Source organism: Tupaia chinensis, unplaced genomic scaffold, assembly GCF_000334495.1.
Source record: "Tupaia chinensis unplaced genomic scaffold, TupChi_1.0 Scaffold000568_1, whole genome shotgun sequence".
Lineage (NCBI taxonomy): Eukaryota > Metazoa > Chordata > Mammalia > Scandentia > Tupaiidae > Tupaia > Tupaia belangeri.
Window position 1 is genome coordinate 427,236 of NW_006160082.1, and position 20,229 is coordinate 447,464.

Consider the following 20,229-nt stretch of genomic DNA (forward strand, 5'->3'; position numbering starts at 1 on the left):
AGATTATACTGGTCAGTAGTCTATTAATGCTTTAGGTTACTTTTGGTATAAAGTGTTATATAGTTACTGAATTCCTAAAAAAAAATCATAACATATGATATACTGAAAAATACACAAAACATAACTGTACCCTTTAACAAGTAGTTACTTACAAGTAAACCTGGTTTATCTTACTCGTTGTAGCATTGTGGGCACCTCAGAAGCCCCATGAATCACCTCCTTTTGATTCCCCTTAATTATTTTTTTCTCTCTCTTTTTAGCTAATTTAACAGGACATGCAGAAAAAGTGGGGATCGAGAATTTTGAGCTTCTGAAGGTCTTAGGAACTGGAGGTAAGTCTTAAGTAAATTCTTTTTTGTCCTTTTTTTTTTAAAGGAAGAAGCAAAAAACTTTTTATATGACAAGGAATTGGTACCCCCAATTGAGAAATCAATGAACATTTTGAAAGCTTGAGAAATCTAGTAGCACTATCAAGGAACACAAATAGACCATTTGTAGAAGAAACACAAAAGGTGAAAATGGATTTGGAAATAATAGAGAGGAGCCAATATCTTTTACCCTGCTGTTGGGGCCATAAATTAGATCCACACAGGATATAATATTTTTTTTAATCACTAATGTGTGTAGAGAGCTTGTTAGATACATAGAGCTTGTACTCTATGAAGTGCTGGATATTGATTGATATATTCAATTTTCACACAACTTTATTGATATTCAATGCACATCATTTGTGATAATGAAAAACCCCACACCCTTCAAACACTCAACAATGGGAGTGTGGTTAAATGGAACATGGATCTGTATGTTCTATAAACCGTACAATATGATCGAAATGATCTATCTATATTTACTAACATTTTGAAAAGCTATACAAAATGTAATAATTTTTTTTAAAAAGCCTACAGAAGAGATTGCCCAATGAACCATTTCCATAATTAAAAATCATATGTGTGAGTAAATTATCTACATGTTTATATATAGAGAGAAAAATTTCTGGGTGTATACCAAAATGATTCACAGTGGTGGTCCCTGGGTGGTGGGATTTCAGGTGGTCCTGATTTTCTGTTTTAGACTTTTCTGTGCCTTCTGAATTTTTGTTCCACTCCTCTTGTGACTCAGGAGTCAGGACTGGCCTCCTGGCATGCAGCCTGTGCAATGGTAGAGATCCCTGCACCTGGCAGAGCCTTATGCTTCTTGTAATGTTTTGCTGTCACTGTTCTGAAATACTTAATCATTCCTGAATAAGGCACCCACATTTTCATCTTGCCCTGGGTCCTGCCAGTTACATAGCTGGCCTTGTCAGGCATGTACAGAATTCCCTTTTCAGTTCTGCCCCTGGAAGGTGTCACTCTGCAGTTACCACTGTTGTGAGAACTGGCTACTCATTTTCCTTCCTTCAGGCAGAGGCGAAAAGAGGCTTCTAATTCTTTTAGTCCATTCTCAGTAGGCTTGGGGCTCTTATTTCCTTGAGGGGCGGGGCAGTTTTAGAGTACAGACCATTTTTCTTCCTCACTATGGTTTATCTTCACACCCTCAGGAGCCTCTGCACTTTCTTAGATTCACAGCCATTGGCAGGATGGATGCAGCTGCCCATGTATGGGTATCTGCCTCTACCTTCAAAAATGCCAAACCTTCCAGCAAGAGAAAATCAATCTCTGCCACTGTCCTAGCCTAGTACGATTGTTTATGTTCACCTATGTAAATTGTCTTTAGGTAGGCCATTTAGTAATGATCCTTTTTTGTCGGGGGTGGGAGGCTTACTATACAAGGTCTTTATAACCTCCTTGAATAGTTTAGCATGCTCTGTAGAGCCAGCCTTTATAGCCACTGGTGAATGAGCACTATGGTTTATTCTCATCACCTAAGCATTTTATTTTCAGTAAAAGTTTAGTGCAGTTGTCAGCTTTGAGATTTTATTATGCATTTTTGCCTTCAGATCATTTGGAAAGATACATTTTAAAAAAGGAAAAAAAAATACTAGGGTATGGACAGTGACAGTCGTAAAACATGATGCCCTGTGAGACTGACCCACCTGGGAAGGTTCTGGGTTCGTGTCCAGAGACTTCCCTGATTACACCAGGTGCATATGTGCCCACAGTCAAGGACTGAGTGAGGCCAAAGGTGGATCCTGGCATCAAATCCTAGTTGGGGGTGCTGTCTCTCTTGAGCTTGGAAGAAGTAAAACACACACGCCCCTAACTTTACTTCACCTTATTCCTAAGAATTCATGCATTCAAACCAGCTAGGTGGCATAGTAGTAATACACTGCTCAAGCAACACTGGATCCATATGGAAGATTTCAAGTTCCGTTCCCTGATTGACCTGTACAGACTGGGCATGCAGCCCATGATCCTGACTTACTGGGAAGGCCAGTGGAGGGACTGTGATGTGAGACCCTGGTGAGGGTGCTTCGCTCTCTCTCTCTGATGAAATAAATAAACTTTAACAAATCATGTTTGCATAATATCAAAATAATATCCTTTATCCTACCTTTGTTTCCTGTTTGAAAGGATATCTGTATATCTATGTATCTATATATCCATATATTGCCATCCCATGGCATGGTGGTTAGGGTGGCTGGATTCCACAAGGCCTTCTGTGCTGGACCTGGTAGCTTGAAGTATGCTCTGAGTTTGTGCCCATAATCCTGAGAGGAGGATGGAGGATAAGGGATTGCTGCATGGCCATCCCCCCTGGGGAGTACTTTCTCACCCTCCACCCTGTCTCTCTGGCAAGTGCACATGCCCTGTAGCAAAAACCAGTCAGTCAGTCAATAAGTAAGATTATATAGATCCTGAGATGGATACTGAACTTCAGCTGTGAAATTTGATTTCCTTGACCAAAAATGAAGATTTTCTGCTGAGACTTCTTATTCCAGATTCATTTCTAGTGGCCTCTATTCACTAAATGTCTAGACAGGTTCAAGTGAACAGCTTCCAAACATCTGGATACAATTACAGTTAGAATATTCCTTACTTACCATTGAATCTGATGCACAAAGAGTGAAAACAGAATGGAAGCAAGATTGCAGAACACCTCCTTCTGCACACCTCTGAATGTTCAGATTGAACTTCAAGAATTAGGAAGAAATGCACCATCCCCCAGATGACTAGAAATTACCGCAGGGTCACAAGAAATATGAGAAAGCTAGAAAATTCCTCTCCTCCAAGGGAAAATAATAACTCCTCTTCATCCTTAGACAGTACAGTGAAGCTCATGGAAATATCTGATAAAGAATTTAGAATATTCATAATGACAAGTTAACAGAGATGGAAGAGAAGAGAGACAATATACTGCAGAAGAGGCAGGAGAAAGGAACTGATGAGTTCCAGGAGGTGAGAAAATTATTGCAAGATCTAAAAGAGGGAATATACATTATAAAAATAATCAAATTGATCTGTTAGAAATGAAGGCTTTAATACAGGAAGTCAAAACCTCCTTGAAAATATTAAAAGCAGACTAGATAATACAGAAAATTGAATCTCAGACGTCAAAGATAGAAATGCTGGCCTAGAAAAATCCACCACGTAGACTGAGAAAATTGCCCAAAGCAATGAGAACGATATATGAGAAATACTAGATACTATCAAACGTCCAAACATCTGGATAATTGGTATCCCAGAAGGCAGAGAGACTGATAAGGGCATTGACAATCTATTTCATGAAATCCTGGAAGAAAACTTTCTAAACCTAGAGAGGCTTTCAAAGATCCAGCCCCAAGAAATACAAAAGATCCCAGGTAGAATCAACCCAAGAAGATCTTCTCCTAGACATATTACAGCCAGATTGACCAAAGCCACAGACAAAGACAAGATACTAAGATTGGCAAGACAGAAACATTAAGTTACATACAAAGGCTATCCCATCGGGCTAACAGTGGACCTCTCATTGGAAACAATGCAAGCAAGGAAAGAACGGGAAAATATATTTATAGTGTTAAGGGAAAAGCAATTTCAACCTAGAATACTGTACCTGGCAAGATTATCCTTAGTATGGGAAGAAAAGACAAGGACATTCTCACATACACAAAACCTGAAGTTTTCAAGGGAGTGCTATACCAGGAAAATTAAATACAGACACACGGAAATGAGAGTTCAAAGACTAAGAAAATGGCCAACTTCATCGTAGGGACAAGTCTGGAGTTGAATATTGTATACCAGAATTTAATCGCGTAGATTGAACCACAACAGAAGAGAGATTAAGTACATTAAGACTGAAGTGATGAAATAGAATTTTATGACTTTTGACTAAAACATTGCTGATTTTCTTCTAGGCTTTGTTTTCCGGTTTTAAGGATTTTTGTCCTATCTTGAGCTGCCAATAGGTTCATGTACCTACTGTTTGAACAGAATCCTAACCTGTTTTCTGGCTTTTAAGTTTTAAGCAAAGTTCCTTAGCATTTCTTTGAGTTATTAAAGCTAAAAGTGCTTTTCTTTAAATTAAAAGATACATTTAAAAATACCTGTTTAATGACCCTAGTAACCTATATAGCATCAGCCAGGTGCTATCTTATAGTGTATCAGTTCCACTCAGAGTTTCACACCTAAAGTCAGACATGTATTCATAGATACGTATATACCAGCTCAACTTGCTATTGAAACTAGTTAGATTATTTAAGAAATTTTGCGAATCAATAAAATATGAGGGAGGAAAGAAATGGAACAGCTATAGACACCTGAGATAGTGTGGGAGGAGGATGGGAAATGGCAGAGGGTGAGAAATAGGGGTAAAATATATATATAAATATATCCATATGAAACTAGAAATGGAAAATTAATGACGATAACATGCATGATTAAGCCACTGTGTAATATACTCTGAATGGGAAATCACATTTTGTATGCTGTGATGATACTCAGGGAATGAATTTAAATTAATTAAAAAACATATTTCAGAAGAAAATTACAGTGCACTTGTCACTAGATTCTAGCTTTGTTCATATTTTTAGTTTAAGGTATTTTGTGAATCAAAATGTGGAAAAAAAGTTTAGTATGGAAGAGAGAGAAGGGAAAGGGGAAGAAAAAAAGTAAAAGTATGCTTAATTGACAAAAAAATGAGAAGCTATTTGCTGATAAGTTGTAGAGTAATATCTTTGGCTTGACTGACATTCGTAGTATTGGTGCTGAAAAAAGAAATGTGTACTGTAAAGATGTGATTAAATGTAAATAAATTAATTTATAAAAATAAATAAGATTATATATAGGTATATATAGACACACATATAAATGTATATATATACACAACACACACACACGTCATTTTTGATTCCCTTAAAAATATTTGTGTTTGTGAATCTAGTCAGAGCTTTTTAAGGTAAATGTATATTGTAAATGGTTCTTTTTTTTTTTTTTTAGAGGTTATTTATTTATTTATTTATTTTTTTATTTTTGCTATACAGCTTGTGTGCTCCCCAGAAAGACAGAGAGAAACAGAGAGACAGAAAGCGAGAAATCACCTCCCAGGGGGGCCATGCTGCACTCTCTTCTCCTCCATTCTCCTCTTGGGATCTCAGGCATGCATGAACACGCGCCTGGCGTGAGTTTAAGCCACTGGATCCAGGACTTGAACCGTAGTCGACTATATGGGAGTCCAGCGACATAGCCATTACGCCAATTGCTGGTCCCCGTAAATGGTTCGTAACCTGTACGTCTTTATCTTTTATCTGCATGGGTTTTTGTGTGTTTGTGTTTGTGTGTGATAGCTTTATTGATACATAATTCATATAACATACTGTTCATTCATTTAAACTATACAATTTAGTGATTTCATTGTGTACATAGAGTTGTTCAGCCATCATCAAGGTAAACTTTAGAACATTTTCTGTTAAGAAGAAATCCTGGAGGGACCAGCAGATGGCATAATGGTTATGTTGCTGAACTCCCACATGGCTGACCTCAGTTCAAGTCTCAAAACTGAAGGCTTGAAATTTACGCTGGGCATGTGTGTTGTGTGCCCTAAATCTTTAGTGAGGAATGGAGGAGAAGGGATTGTGGTGTGACCATCCCCTTGGGTGAGGATTTCTCGCTCTCAGTCTCTCTAACTTTCTGACAAGTGCATGTGCCCTATTGGAAAAATCTCTCAAAAGGAAGGAAGGAAGGAAGGAAGGGAGGGAGGGAGGGAGGAAAGAAAGAAAGAAAGAAAGAAAGAAAGAAAGAAAGAAAGAAAGAAAGAAAGAAAGAAAGAAAGAAAGAAAAGAAAGAAAAGAAAGAAAAGAAAGAAAAGAAAGAAAAGAAAGAAAAGAAAGAAAAGAAAGAAAAAGAAATCCTGGACTTGGTGACAGTGATGCAAGCAGTAGGGTGCTGCTGCAGGAGCCTGGGATAGCATAAGAAGCTCAGGTTCAGATTCCAAAGGAGCCTAAATAGGCCAGACACCAATGGTACATGCCTGTAATCCTAGTTGAGTAGGAGGCTGGGGCAGATTACCACAATGGACAAACCCTGTCAAAAAATCTACCTCTGTTTTTCTTCCTCTTTTTTCCTTTCTCTTTTTTTCTCTTATAAAGAGAAAAAGGTAAAAAAAAGAAACCCAAATGCTTTAGCTGTTATTTCCCTAGCCCATCTTCCTTCCTAACCCTAACCAACCACTAATCTACTTTCTGTATCTGTATATTTCACTCTTCTAGACATTTCATGTAAATTTAATTATACAGGGTAGTGACTAGCTTCTTTTACTTAGCGTAATGTTTTCAGCAAAAGCAAATGCAAATCCTCTTTGAATTTATAAACTCTTACCTAGACCTTAAAAAATACCAAAGAAAGTTTTATAGGCTTAATGTTACTATAAAAAATTACAAACAGGGGGGACCAGCAGTTAGCGTAATGGCTATGTCGCTGGACTCCCATGTAGTTGACCGCAGTTCGAGTCCTGGACCTGGTGGCTTAAACTCACACCGGGCACATGTGTGTGCATGCTCAAGAACCCAAGAGGAGAATGGAGGAGAAGGGATTGTGACGTGGCCATCCTCCCTGGGGGGTGATTTCTCACTTTCTGTCTGTCTCTCAAGCGCCCACGCCTTATAGCAAAAAAAAAAAAAAAAAAACCCCACCCCCAAAAAAAAAATTTACAAACAGGGGCTAGCAGGTGGCATGGTAGTTGGGGCTCTGGATCCCACATGGCTGAGATGATAGTAGGGGCTCTGAATCCCACATGGCTGAGTACCATTCCATTTGTGGACCTCGTGACTTGCTTTCTCACTTTACCTCTCTCTCTTTCTCTCTCTCTCTGTCTCTGGAGAGTGCATGTTCTCTTTGACAAATTGAAAATAATGCTACTAAATAAAATTAAATAAATTCTCTTAAAAAATACAAACATCAAACAACAAAGCGCTAGGGGTGAAACTGGTAGAAACATCAAATAGCAGAATTAGACCCAAAGAGACTGTCAGAATTATTAAAAATAAAATATAATTTAAATGATTTTTATAATTAAAGAGAGATTTGATAGTAATATTTTGGAACAAGACGTTCTAAAAAAATAACCAGGCAGACTTCAAAAAGAATCAGTAGTACTTCTAAAAGTTAAAAAAGTAATTCGAGGGACCAGCAGATGACATAATGGTTACGTCGCTGGACTTCCACGTAGTCAACTGTGGTTCATGCCAGGTACGTGTACATGTATGCCCAAAATCCCAAGAGAAGAATGGAGGAGAAGGGATTGTGGCATAGCCATTCCCCTGGGGGGTGATTTCTCACATGCGCCCTATAGCAAAATCTTTCTTAAAAAAATTTGAAGTATAAACTCAATAGAGGATTGACTAGCAAATGATATGTAGCCAAGTGAAGAATTAGTGAATTTAAATTTAGATTTGAGGAAAATATGTAGAGTATAGACTGGAGAAAATAATGAAGTAGCATATGTGTGAGAGATCAAGACAAACTAGAGAAAATATAACATTTGTCTAATCAGAGTTTAAGGAGTTAATAGATTGAGCAGAGGCACTTTTCAGAGTACCTGAGGGTTTACTAGGACTGCTTAAACATGAATTCACAGATACAGGAAACAAAGCAAATCTCAAGTAGACAAGTGAAAGGAAATTCTTATGTAGATATGTCAGAGAGAAACTTACGAACATAAGACAAAGTGAAATACCTGGAAAGCAGCCAGGGAGAAAAAGACTTCTTTATAAAGCAACAATTTAATGACTTTTCAACAGCACCTATGGGAGCCATAGGAGGGTGGAATAATAGCCTTGAAATGCCTAGAAAACAAACATCAATCTAGAATTGTATGTCCAGCAAAACAGTTTTCCAAAAGTGTGGACAAAATAGACATTTTCAAACATATAGAAGCTGAATTTGTTTTCTGCCAGAACATATTCATTGAAGGGCTTTCTAAAGTATGTAATTTGGAATAATGAAGTTGTTCGCTGGAGAATTTCTGAGTGCAAAGAGGATGAGTAAACAAAATCTAAATAACACTGACTATGTAAAGCCATAGTCTAATGTCTCATTTATAGAGTTAAAAGGAGAAAACTAAAAATTGGACAAAATAGTATATAATTTAGGAGAGATAAGAAATTAGTTGATCAGAGATATGTTCCTTAAAGATTAACATGCACAGGAATCTTTAAATGTGTAGATTACCAAACTGATTGAAAAAGGAATAGGAAACTGCAGAGTTCTCTGTTAAAGAAATTGCTCAGTAAATAGAATTCTTCCCACTAGGAAAACACTTGGTACCATTTTAAGAGTGAGTTCTGGTGGCCAGCATGTGATGTAATGGTTAAGATGCTGGACTCAGGATCAGCAGTTAGCATAATGGCTATGTCGCTGGACTCCCACGTAGTCGACCGCGGTTCAAGTCCCAGACCTGGTGACTTAAAACTCACGCCCGGCGTGTGTGCGTGCCTGCCCAAGATCCCAGGAGGAGAATGGAGGAGAAGGGATTGCAGCGTGGACATCCCCCCTGGGGGGTGATTTCTCACTTTCTGTCTCTCTGTCTCTCTGTCTTTCTGGCGAGTGCATGCACCCTATAGCGAAAACCTCTCAAAAAAAAAAAAAAATGCTGGACTATTTGTCTAATCAGAGTTTAAGGAGTTAATAGATTGAGCAGAGGCACTTTTCAGAGTACCTGAGGGTTTACTAGGACTGCTTAAACATGAATTCACAGATACAGGAAACAAAGCAAATCTCAAGTAGACAAGTGAAAGGAAATTCTTATGTAGATATGTCAGAGAGAAACTTACGAACATAAGACAAAGTGAAATACCTGGAAAGCAGCCAGGGAGAAAAAGACTTCTTTATAAAGCAACAATTTAATGACTTTTCAACAGCACCTATGGGAGCCATAGGAGGGTGGAATAATAGCCTTGAAATGCCTAGAAAACAAACATCAATCTAGAATTGTATGTCCAGCAAAACAGTTTTCCAAAAGTGTGGACAAAATAGACATTTTCAAACATATAGAAGCTGAATTTGTTTTCTGCCAGAACATATTCATTGAAGGGCTTTCTAAAGTATGTAATTTGGAATAATGAAGTTGTTCGCTGGAGAATTTCTGAGTGCAAAGAGGATGAGTAAACAAAATCTAAATAACACTGACTATGTAAAGCCATAGTCTAATGTCTCATTTATAGAGTTAAAAGGAGAAAACTAAAAATTGGACAAAATAGTATATAATTTAGGAGAGATAAGAAATTAGTTGATCAGAGATATGTTCCTTAAAGATTAACATGCACAGGAATCTTTAAATGTGTAGATTACCAAACTGATTGAAAAAGGAATAGGAAACTGCAGAGTTCTCTGTTAAAGAAATTGCTCAGTAAATAGAATTCTTCCCACTAGGAAAACACTTGGTACCATTTTAAGAGTGAGTTCTGGTGGCCAGCATGTGATGTAATGGTTAAGATGCTGGACTCAGGATCAGCAGTTAGCATAATGGCTATGTCGCTGGACTCCCACGTAGTCGACCGCGGTTCAAGTCCCAGACCTGGTGACTTAAAACTCACGCCCGGCGTGTGTGCGTGCCTGCCCAAGATCCCAGGAGGAGAATGGAGGAGAAGGGATTGCAGCGTGGACATCCCCCCTGGGGGGTGATTTCTCACTTTCTGTCTCTCTGTCTCTCTGTCTTTCTGGCGAGTGCATGCACCCTATAGCGAAAACCTCTCAAAAAAAAAAAAAAAAAAATGCTGGACTCCCACATGGCTGACATGGTTCAAGTCCTGGACCTGATGGCTTTCATTCTCACTTTCAGTCTCCCTGGTGAGTGCACGTGTCCCATAGTAAAAATTAAAATAATAATATTAAATTTTTAAAAAAAGAATGAGTTCTGCCAAACATTCAATGCATAGATAATTCTAATCTTCCAGAAAACTCTCAGAGAGCAGAAAGAGGGGAGTTACTGCCTCCAGTTCATTGTATGAGGTTAGTATAGCTTTAGCTCCAAAAAACACACTACGAGAGTATGGTAAAGAATTCTCAGCCCCTTTCATGTATGCGAAGTTTTAAATATCAAATTGTCAAATCAAAACTCATAGATATATTTTTTCAATACACTTAATACTTTACCTCGACTCTGAATGGTTTGATTAGAGGCCTTGAAGGCAGTTTTGCAAAGGGAAGGGGACAGTTTACCAGTAATATTTTGCTTTCGTGTTTGTGTTTCATGCTTGTTTATTGTCTTACAGTGGCTCTGTTGTTAGCCATGGGTATTGCTTGGTCCCTTTGTCACCTGACAGTATTCTGCTCTGATGAGAAGATGGAATAACTAAGATGTCTTTATAGGTATTTCTGCATTTCAAATCACAGTTCTGATGACTAAATGGAGTAGGTGGAAACTTTTATTATGAATATAATAAAAATCTCAATTTTTATTCAGAAATTTCACCACGAATCTTTCAGTTTCATTGCCTTTTTAAGATCATTCTTTTTTCTAGCACTACTTAGAATAATAGAAAAGGCTCATCAGATGTCTTTATGTGTCATGTAAGGTTTTCTTTGGAATTGAAACTGAAAACTCTTTTGATGAATTAATTCTTATGTATTGGAACTAGCTATCTTGAAGACTTTGACATACTTGATTGTGAAAGATTTACTTTGTAATCTCATAAATATGTATAATACTCATTAAAAAAAAACTTGTTTTACTCATGGTAATGCTTTGTTTCTCTTTTCAACTATCTTGTTTCCTTTGGTCTGTCACTGATGTGTTGATCAGTTTCCTAAGCTGGCAATTTTGAATTAATTTTTAATGCCACTCTGTTTGACTCCTTGATTTAGTTTCTCACAAAGTTCTATAATTCTTCCTTCAAAATGGCCGTTAGGGTTGACCTTCTCTTTTCTGTTGCTAAATGCCATCACTCACTTTTCCTTGTGCATGGATGGTGGCAAGTGATATTTAGATGGATACTGAAGACAATGTGGAAAGAGGGTGGGAGAAAGGAGAAAGTGTGAGGAAAGGAATCACAGAGAAAAATGGAGAGGCAGGACATTTATGGGATACAGAAACAGCTGAGTATCTATTGGTGACAACGTGTATAGTATCTTCAGCTTGACCGATGTGAAGTGTTTTCATGTTGGGTACAGTCATCGTACAAGCCGTAGTGATGTATAGTGATTGAATATAATGAAATAAAATTTTAAGTATTTTTTTAAAAGAAGGAAAAAAGTGATATTTTAACTGATCTGTTTCTCTGCCAGCTCTCCCATTTTACCACATATTCTGTTATAAGTAATACAAACATTAAAAAATACATTATTGTACAATTCTCTTGTGTAAGTACGATCTTGCCTTTTTTTCTAGTTAATTAGTTCAAATTCTTGTCCTGCTTTGTTTCCTGATCCTTTTCCCCATTCCCCTGACATCCTACTCTAGTCCAGTTTGGTTTCTTTTCCTCCCCTACAGTTACGTGTGCTTTCCCACTCTCTGGTGTCTTCCCTTGTCTTGGTCCCTCTTCTGTAGTGTCCCTCCTCTTTTCCAGCGGTCCAAATAACTGCCGAAATTGCTTCACACTTCGAATTGTTGCACTGAGCCCTTCATAGAGAACACAGCATTGGGTTGTTCTCTGAAGTTTCCTTCACATCTGCTCTTGCCTGTAGATTATAAACTCTTTCCATCATCCCCGTATAATAATCCAGTCCCGTTGCTTTCCCCCCTCCCCATAACCCAGCACAGGATGAGGTATAATAATAGTCTAACAAGTCTGTCATGTATTCTGTTATCTTAAGCACTAGTCTTCAGATTGATACTCCAAAGGCCAGGAAATATCTTTGATTTATCTTTTAGAATGATTTTATGGGAACCAGGAGATGGCATAATGGTTATGTTGCTGGACTCCCACATAGTTGACTGTGGTTTGAGTCCTGGACCTGGTACTTAAAATACACACTGGGCTCATGTGCGTGCCCAAGATCCTGAGAGGAGAATGGAGGGGGGATTGTGGCCATTCCCCCTGGAGGGTGATTTCTCACTTTCTCTCTTCTGTCTCTCTGGCGAGCACAAACGCCTTATAGCAAAAATCTCTCTTTAAAAAAAAATTAGGATGATTTTATGATAAAATTTTGTATCATCTGTGAGAATAATGATTGTTTTTATTTCTTACCCTATATTTTCTGCTGCCTTCTTTTGAAACCATTTTGCTTTCTTTGATATACAGATTCAAGTATAGGAGGGGAAAGTTTTCAAGTATTTGTTGTGGGCATTACTAGTGATTCTGATAATGAAGTGGTACATGAAGGTCTCAGCTAAAAGACTTCGGTATTCTCTGAATTCTCTTTATTCATTATATACGTTAATATACTTTGGGAATCTCATATGGTCTTATCTCACTCTGACAAAAATGGAGTCTGTGATACATCTTTTCTCATTGGTCCCAGACTCTACGAAAATCTTCCTGATAAGATAGTCTTTTATTATTTTAGAGAATCTTTTTTATATTATTAGACTTTTCAGAAACATATTTCATTTATTAATTGAGGCATTTTCCTGGTTCTCCTGGGTAATTTGCCACTAGAGGGTACTAGAAATTGTACTAGGCAACTTAAAGACATTGCTACTTTTTGATGACATAATAAAAGGGAAAAAAACTTTGGTTGAGTCATGCGAAAGACTTTTTAAAAGTATGATAACTTAGTCATCATTTGTCATTTTATTCTTTTAAGAATTTGTAAAGTATCCCTATTAAAATAGTACCATTATAAGCACATATTCATTATTTTATCAAAATTGTCATTTAAAAAGTTTATAATTTTGCATCTTTGTATACCCACTACACCCATGCTTCAATGTAAGCCTGCAATGTTCATATGAATCTCAGAGGCTAAATGTTTGTGATGTTTTATGCCATAATCAAGAGGTGATTCTGGGGACCAGCAGATGGATGGCATAGTAGTTACGTTGCTGGACTCCCACATGGCCGACCATGGTTTGAGTCCCAGCCCTGGTAGCTTGAAATATGCTGGGCATGTGTGCATGCATGTGGAAAATCACAGAGGAGAATGGAGGAGAAGGGATTGCAGCATGGCCATCCACCCTGGGGTGATTTCTCACTTTCTGTCTCTGTCTCTTTGGCAAGTACATGTGCCCTATTGCAAAAATCTATTTTAAAAAAAAAGATGATCCATATTAAAGAATTTATTAACATTGTCTCTCCCATGTAAATACAATTTTATTTACTGTATTTTATTTTTTCCAAGTTTCTTTATTTCCTGAGAGGGAAAAAAAATCAGTCAACCCCAACAGGGCCTCACCATGCTGTGAGCTCCCCAACCCCTTGCCTGCCAAGCAAGATCTGTTGTTTTTTATTTTTTTAATAATTATTTATTTAATTTTATTTATTATTTATCAGTATTATTTGTTTAATTCACCAGAGAGAGACAGAGAGAGAAAAAATGAGAAAGTAAGCCACCAGGTGTGGGATTCAGACCATGGTTGGCTATGTCAAAGTCCAGCACCTCAACCACTACGCCACGTACTGGCCCCTCTCAGGTGTTCTTTTACACCTAGTGAACTGAAGTTGAACCCGGGGCCTTCCCATGTGGCTCCAGTAGAGTACAGTGGTGTCCTACTGCCTGTACCATCACAGTGGGGTAGAGAAGTTGTGTATTATTGATGCTATAGTAGGTCTTGTTAGCTAGGCATATCCCAATACGTGAATTTGGGTGCATGTGACTTATTCCAGGGTTCTCTCAGAAGAAACAGAGTGAGGAAAGAGGGTTGGGCACGGGAAACAAGCATGTAGTTGAAGCAAGGGTATAGCTTCAGCCTGAACTCATGGGAAGTTCTGGAGCAAGAGTAAGAAGGCAGACCTTTGGTACCCATTGTAAGTCACTGTCTACCAGCTGCTTGGGTAGGAGTGACAGGGGATGGTGGAGAATGGGGCATGTAACCTTTCAGGTGAGGCAGCTCCTAGTCTACCTCAGGCCTTCCTCTAGAGAAGGTACAGCCATGGACCATTAGCTGCCAACACTCATAGCAGCTATGGTGGAGGTAAGCCAGCTTGCAAAGGGGATCTGGCAGAACACCATCATCATCTACTAGGGACAGTCATTAACTCTGGAAGTTAATACATAACTATTGAATAGTTAGGCGGATAGCTTGTTTATTGAGGTATAAACAGAAATATTTATGAATATGCTTTTTAGTCTTCCTTATTCTTATTTTTCTATTTTTTTTTTTTAGTAAGGTCTTCTGGTAATCATATCCTTGGATTACCTTTGGTTATCTTCAAGTTTAGACCTAGAAGTAGGACATGGTTTCCTTTGCAGCCTTTCCTTCTTTCAATTGGGTCTGAATTTTTTGGTTTTCAAGTCATCTTTATATTGCAAGACCAGGGATAAGAAATGGTCTATTGGGACCAGCAGTTGGCATAATGGCTATGTCGCTGGACTCCCATGTAGTCGACCACGGTTCAAGTCCTGGACCGGGTGGCTTAAACTCATGCCAGGTGCGTATGCATGCATGCCCAAGATCCCAAGAGGAGAATGGAGGAGAAGGGATTGCGGCTTGACCATCCCTGCTGTGGGGGTAATTTCTCACTTTGTCTCTCTCTTTCTGGCAAGTGCACGTGCCCTATAGCAAAAAAATTAAGAAAAAAGAAATTAATCTTCTTTTAATCCCATGGGTCGTCCATGTGGAGACAGTCAGAAGCCACAGCCCCATTCACACAGCAATTACAAGCTGGATTGATGTATGCAGAGTCTCAGAGTTTTCTCTGAAACTTAACACATGCTAGAAGAAAAATTATTCTATAGTTTGTCTTTAATTAGTCAAGCTAATCCAATGTGTATAAGTGGAATCTATAGGTATGTAGTTTCTTAACTGTTTTTCTTTCTTCCTTTTTTTCTTTTTCTTTCTTTCTTCCTTCCTTCCTTCCTTCCTTCCTTTCTTTCTTTCTTTCTTTCTTTCTTTCTTTCTTTCTTTCTTTCTTTCTTTCTTTCTTTCTTTCTTTCTAAGAGAGAAATTTTTGCTATAGGGTATGTGCTTTTGCCAGAGAGACAGACAGAGAGAAAGCAAGAAATCACCCCTCAGGCAGGATGGCCGTGCCACAATCCCTTCTCCTCCACTCTCCTCTTGGGGTTTTAAGCCACCGGATCCAGGACTCTAATCATGGTTGACTACAGTGGGAGTCCAACAACATAACCATTATGCCCTCTGCTGGTCCCAGCTGTTTTCATTTTCAATCTTCGTACATATTAAGTCTTTTTTCAGGACTGTCATCTTTGATGAGAAAAACTTACAGCTGATTGATTGGTTGGTTTAATTTTCCCAGCAAGTGTGCATGGTCACCAGAGGGAGAGAGGAAAAGTGAGAAATCACCCCCATTGGGAATGGTCACACAGCAATCACTTCTCTTCCATTTCTCCATCTTTTGGAGATTTGGGGTGTGAATACACACACGCTTGGCATGTTTCTCAAGGCACCAGATTAGGATTCCAAACATAGGGCCAGTCCTTTGGGATCTAGCCACTTTAACAGCTGCACAGCGGGCCGACCTGAATGTGTGGTTTGGGTCCCTAATTCAGCTTTATTACCTCTCTAACTACTATTATAGTAAATCAGCAAGTGAGCAAATGGTCCTGGTTCATTTAATAACTAAAATTGAATTAAATCTAGATTAATGGCACTTTTATCATATCACTTATATCTTATTCACAGACTCTCTTAATGTTTAGGTCCAAAATAAATGACCTACCTCAGCCTCTGCAGAAAAATTGCTGCCTATAATTTTGTGGGCTTTTTACCATGTCTCTTTTCTTTACTTTTGGCATCAGTTTATTTAACAAAACTTATTTGGGGTTCATAGTTTTTCCATAATTTGGAAGAGGTTCTATTTTTAACCAGTCTGACTTTTTTAATCTCAGAAATTTTGTTTTGATGATGTTGCAATTCTTGGCAACAATACCTAACTTCAAAAATAGTTATATTGAATGGCTCAAACTCTCTATTTTTATCTTTAAATTATGTTGAAACACTTTGCATTAAGGTATTATTTTAATATATGAATTTTACGGCTCAATCAAAATACCTGTTGTGTAGGAGAGCTTGAGAATCAATGCTTCTGTTTGATTAATATGTAAACATCAAATGCATTTTATTTTAAATGTGTTTTAGAATCATATTTTCAAAAACTTTAATGGAGTTTCAAAGATAGCACAAGAGGGGGAGAGAACTTGAAAGAAATGAAAACAGAAACAAAAACCAGATTAAAGGAAAGTGAAATCGATGTTATAGTTATCTGTGATTAATAGTTATTGTCATCAAGTCTTAATTTTTTTTTTTTTTGAGAGATTTTTGCTATAGGGCCTGTGTGCTCACCAGAAAGAAAAAGAGAGACAGAGATAGAAAGCGAGAAATCACCCCCCTGGGGGAATGGTCACGCCACAATCCCTTCTCCTCCATTCTCTTCTCAGGATCTTGGGCACACACACACACACACACGCACCCAGTGTGAGTTTAAGCCATCAGGTCTGGGACTCGAACCACAGTTGACTACATGGGAGTCCAGAGACATAGCCATTACGTTAACTGCTGATTCCTCAAGTCTTAAATTTATATTTGAGGTACTGAAAGGTAAGGCAAAAGATAAGTTTTTTTGTCTATATAATTTGCATTTTTTTTTTGTAAGGGAGGCTATATAAATTCATCTGGCACATTAATGGGACAAAAAATGGGGTGTTATCTGTTGAAGATAACTTTATAGTATTATCAACTGGACTGGGGAGAAATGTAAACATGTTGGAATATTCACTTTGCAAACTAAATGACATGATTGAATGTATAAAAGAACTTGAAATAAAATAAGATAAAAAAATAGATAAATAAGTTAAACAGACAACTCTCCACCAGAAAACATATGAATGGCCTAAGTGCATATGAATAATGTTCAACATCTTTTATCATAAGGGAAATGCAGGTCAAAATCACAATAAGATACTAAACTCCAGTAAGAATGGTAGTGATCAAAAAAATAATGTCAACTGCTGGTAAAAAGAAAAAGAAAAAAGAAAAATTCATCTGACTCAGTGGCTTTCCATGTCTTTGGGCTGTAACAGAAAATAGATATGCTTTTATCTTGCAACTCCTAGTGTATTTATGTATATTAAGCATGGAGGCACAAACACGTGTATACGCATACACACACATACACACTCTTCTCAATATTTAGGTAGTGTTTTATTATCTGTTAGTCCCTATTTTAGGTACTTACACTAATTTAACTCCTAGATGATATTGCATAGGAGCTGTTACCATCTCTAATTAGGAAATTGAAACCCAGCGGTTACTATCTCTAATTAGGAAATAGTATGTTAACTATTTTGCCCTAAGTCCCACAGTTTGTCAGTAGCATATCCAGGACTCAAACTCAGGCAGGCCAGCAGCAGGGTGTCTTTCACCATTGCTATGTGCTCCTCCTTTTCTCCCTTCCTCCCATGTGCTTAGATTCGTTCAGTTCATGTATATGTACATATAAGTACATGTATATGTAAAGAGCAAACAGAGCTTTCATGAAACACTTTTAGTATATTTGATTCTGTTTACAGTTTTAAAAATGCTGATTAGACCTGCCAAATTGTATCATCATCTGCTAATTGGTCATAGGCTAGGTTTTCAAAAAACACTGGTAGACAGAGACTTTTCACAAGCACTGAAATTGTCAAATGCCTATATTATGGGTAGTAAATAATAACACAAGAATAGCATCTTTGAAAAAAGAGACAGATATTCTTGAAAAAATGTCATTCGTATTTTATGGAGTCTCCTTTAAAAAAAATGAGCCACCTGGGCTGGCTCTGTGGTGCAGTGGAAGTATGCTGCTCAGGAGAAGCTGGATCCCACATGGCAACCAGGCTTTGAATCCCCCGTCTGGTCAGCCTGAACCATGCTGGGCACATGTGTGAGTGTCCAAGATCCAACAGGCTGGAGGACTGAGGGAGGGGGTCATGCAGTGACCAGACCCTAAGGAAGGTGCTCCTCTCTCTCCTTCTCCCTGTCTGTTCTGCGACAGTACAGACACACACTCTATCATGAATTTTAAAAGAAGAGGGGGAAGAAGATTAAGTCTCAGCTTACGAAAGTCTTTCTGAGTAGAGCTTATCTACTGCCACGGTCCAAGTGAGTGCTTCCTGTTGATTGGTCTTAACACAGGGTGGGCTTAAGAGAATTTATTGGGATGGGCAGGGAGGGCTCTTTTTAATTTCAAGGTCTGATCACATTCAGATGAGTCTTTGGAGGTACAGAATTAAGGCTAGTCAGTTCCAGGGGCGAACTTGGAGTGTGTGCTTTCTTTGTGTTTGGTTGGACAGTAATACCAACACCAAGCTCTTTCTCCGAGCATTCTTTCACTGGGGCACTGACATGCTATGCTAGGATGACCCCATATGCTCTGGGGGCCTAACACGAAGGTGCCGACAACGAAGGTCAGGACAAGTGAAACTGAGACTTCAAGGAGTCTATTTCTTGTTTGGTTCCATTTCTGGTGCTGCCGTCTCAGAGTGAACAAGGTTCTGCAGGGGATGGGGGTGGGTGGGCAGGCAGATTGATTGTCAGAGGTGAGAGCTAGTGCCCGGGACATATTGCATGTGGAAAAAATGGAAATCTTTTCTGGAGTTAAATTACATATGAAGAAAGGATGTGGCCAGCCATTGTAATCCGTTCTGCCATAGTTGTAACAGATTACAAAGCAGTGGCCATATATAGACGTCACTATATTAAGATATTTTCCTATTTTGTAAAATGGTGGCAGCTAGGTTTCCTGAGTTCACTTTCACTAGGGAATGTAGCCAGGACTCAGATTTAATACTAAAATTAAAAGGGATTACTTCATGCAGTTCATTGTTCCTAAAATAGGAAAGAGTTAGCCAGCTGTGACTCTGCACTGGGGGTCTGAATTGCCGGATTCTTTAGCCAAAGATCCAGCTTCAACTGTAGGTCAAAATTGTCAGCCGAGAGGACGGTATTCAGTAATACACTCTAGAACTCTTTCTTTGGTCTTGTCCTATTTGCTTGATTATTCATTTGGTTTTTGTTTTTCATTTATTTCTTTTTCTTGAATTCAGTGTTAATTTGAGTTTCCACAATGTGACAGTTCCAGAGTTACTAGCTAATGATACAGAGTAAAATCAGACCTAGCCCTTAATTTTGTGAAATTTACAATCTGGTGGAAGTTAGTGAAGCAATCATATAAGTAGATGTTAATTATGTTTCTGATCATTTCTATGACTAAAGAAATGCATGAAGTTATGAGAACTTAAGTGAAATTATCTTAGCTTGGGAAGTCAGGAAATGATGAATGGGGTGAAATCTGAAGGAGTTAACTACATGAGATGGTGGGAGGTAGGGAGAAGCCAGATAATTTCAAAACTAGAGGTTATTTTAAAGATGCTCTTTTTTTTTTTTTTTAAGAGAGATTTTTGCTATAGTGTGTGTGTACTTGCCAGGGAGACAGAAAACAAAAAATCACCCCCCCAGAGGGATGACCATGCTACAATCCCTTCTCCTCCATTCTCCTCTTGGAATCTTGGGCACTCATGCACACATGCCCAGCATGAATTTAAGCCACCGGGTATAGGACTTGAACCATGGTCGACTATGTGGGAGTATATAACCATTATGCCATCTGCTGGTCCCAAGGTGCTCCTTATCTTTTTTTTTTTTTTCCTTTTTTTGGGAGCGGTTTTTGCTATAGGGCGCGTGTGCTCGCCAGACAGAGAGAGACAGAGGGATAGAAAGCGAGAAATCACCCCCCAAGGGGGATGGCCACACCGCAATCCCTTCTCCTCCATTCTCCTCTCG

General features: G+C 38.4%; 1 protein-coding gene across 1 annotated transcript in view; it reads left to right on the forward strand.

Moving 5' to 3' along the window:
* The first annotated feature begins 265 nt into the window (after window positions 1-265).
* RPS6KA5 (ribosomal protein S6 kinase A5) overlaps window positions 266-20,229 on the forward strand; it is a 153,005-nt gene continuing 133,041 nt past the window's right edge. The window contains exon 1 of the mRNA XM_027775488.1: window positions 266-332. The gene's annotated coding sequence lies outside the window, so the exon portion shown is untranslated. The remainder of the gene's footprint in view (window positions 333-20,229) is intronic.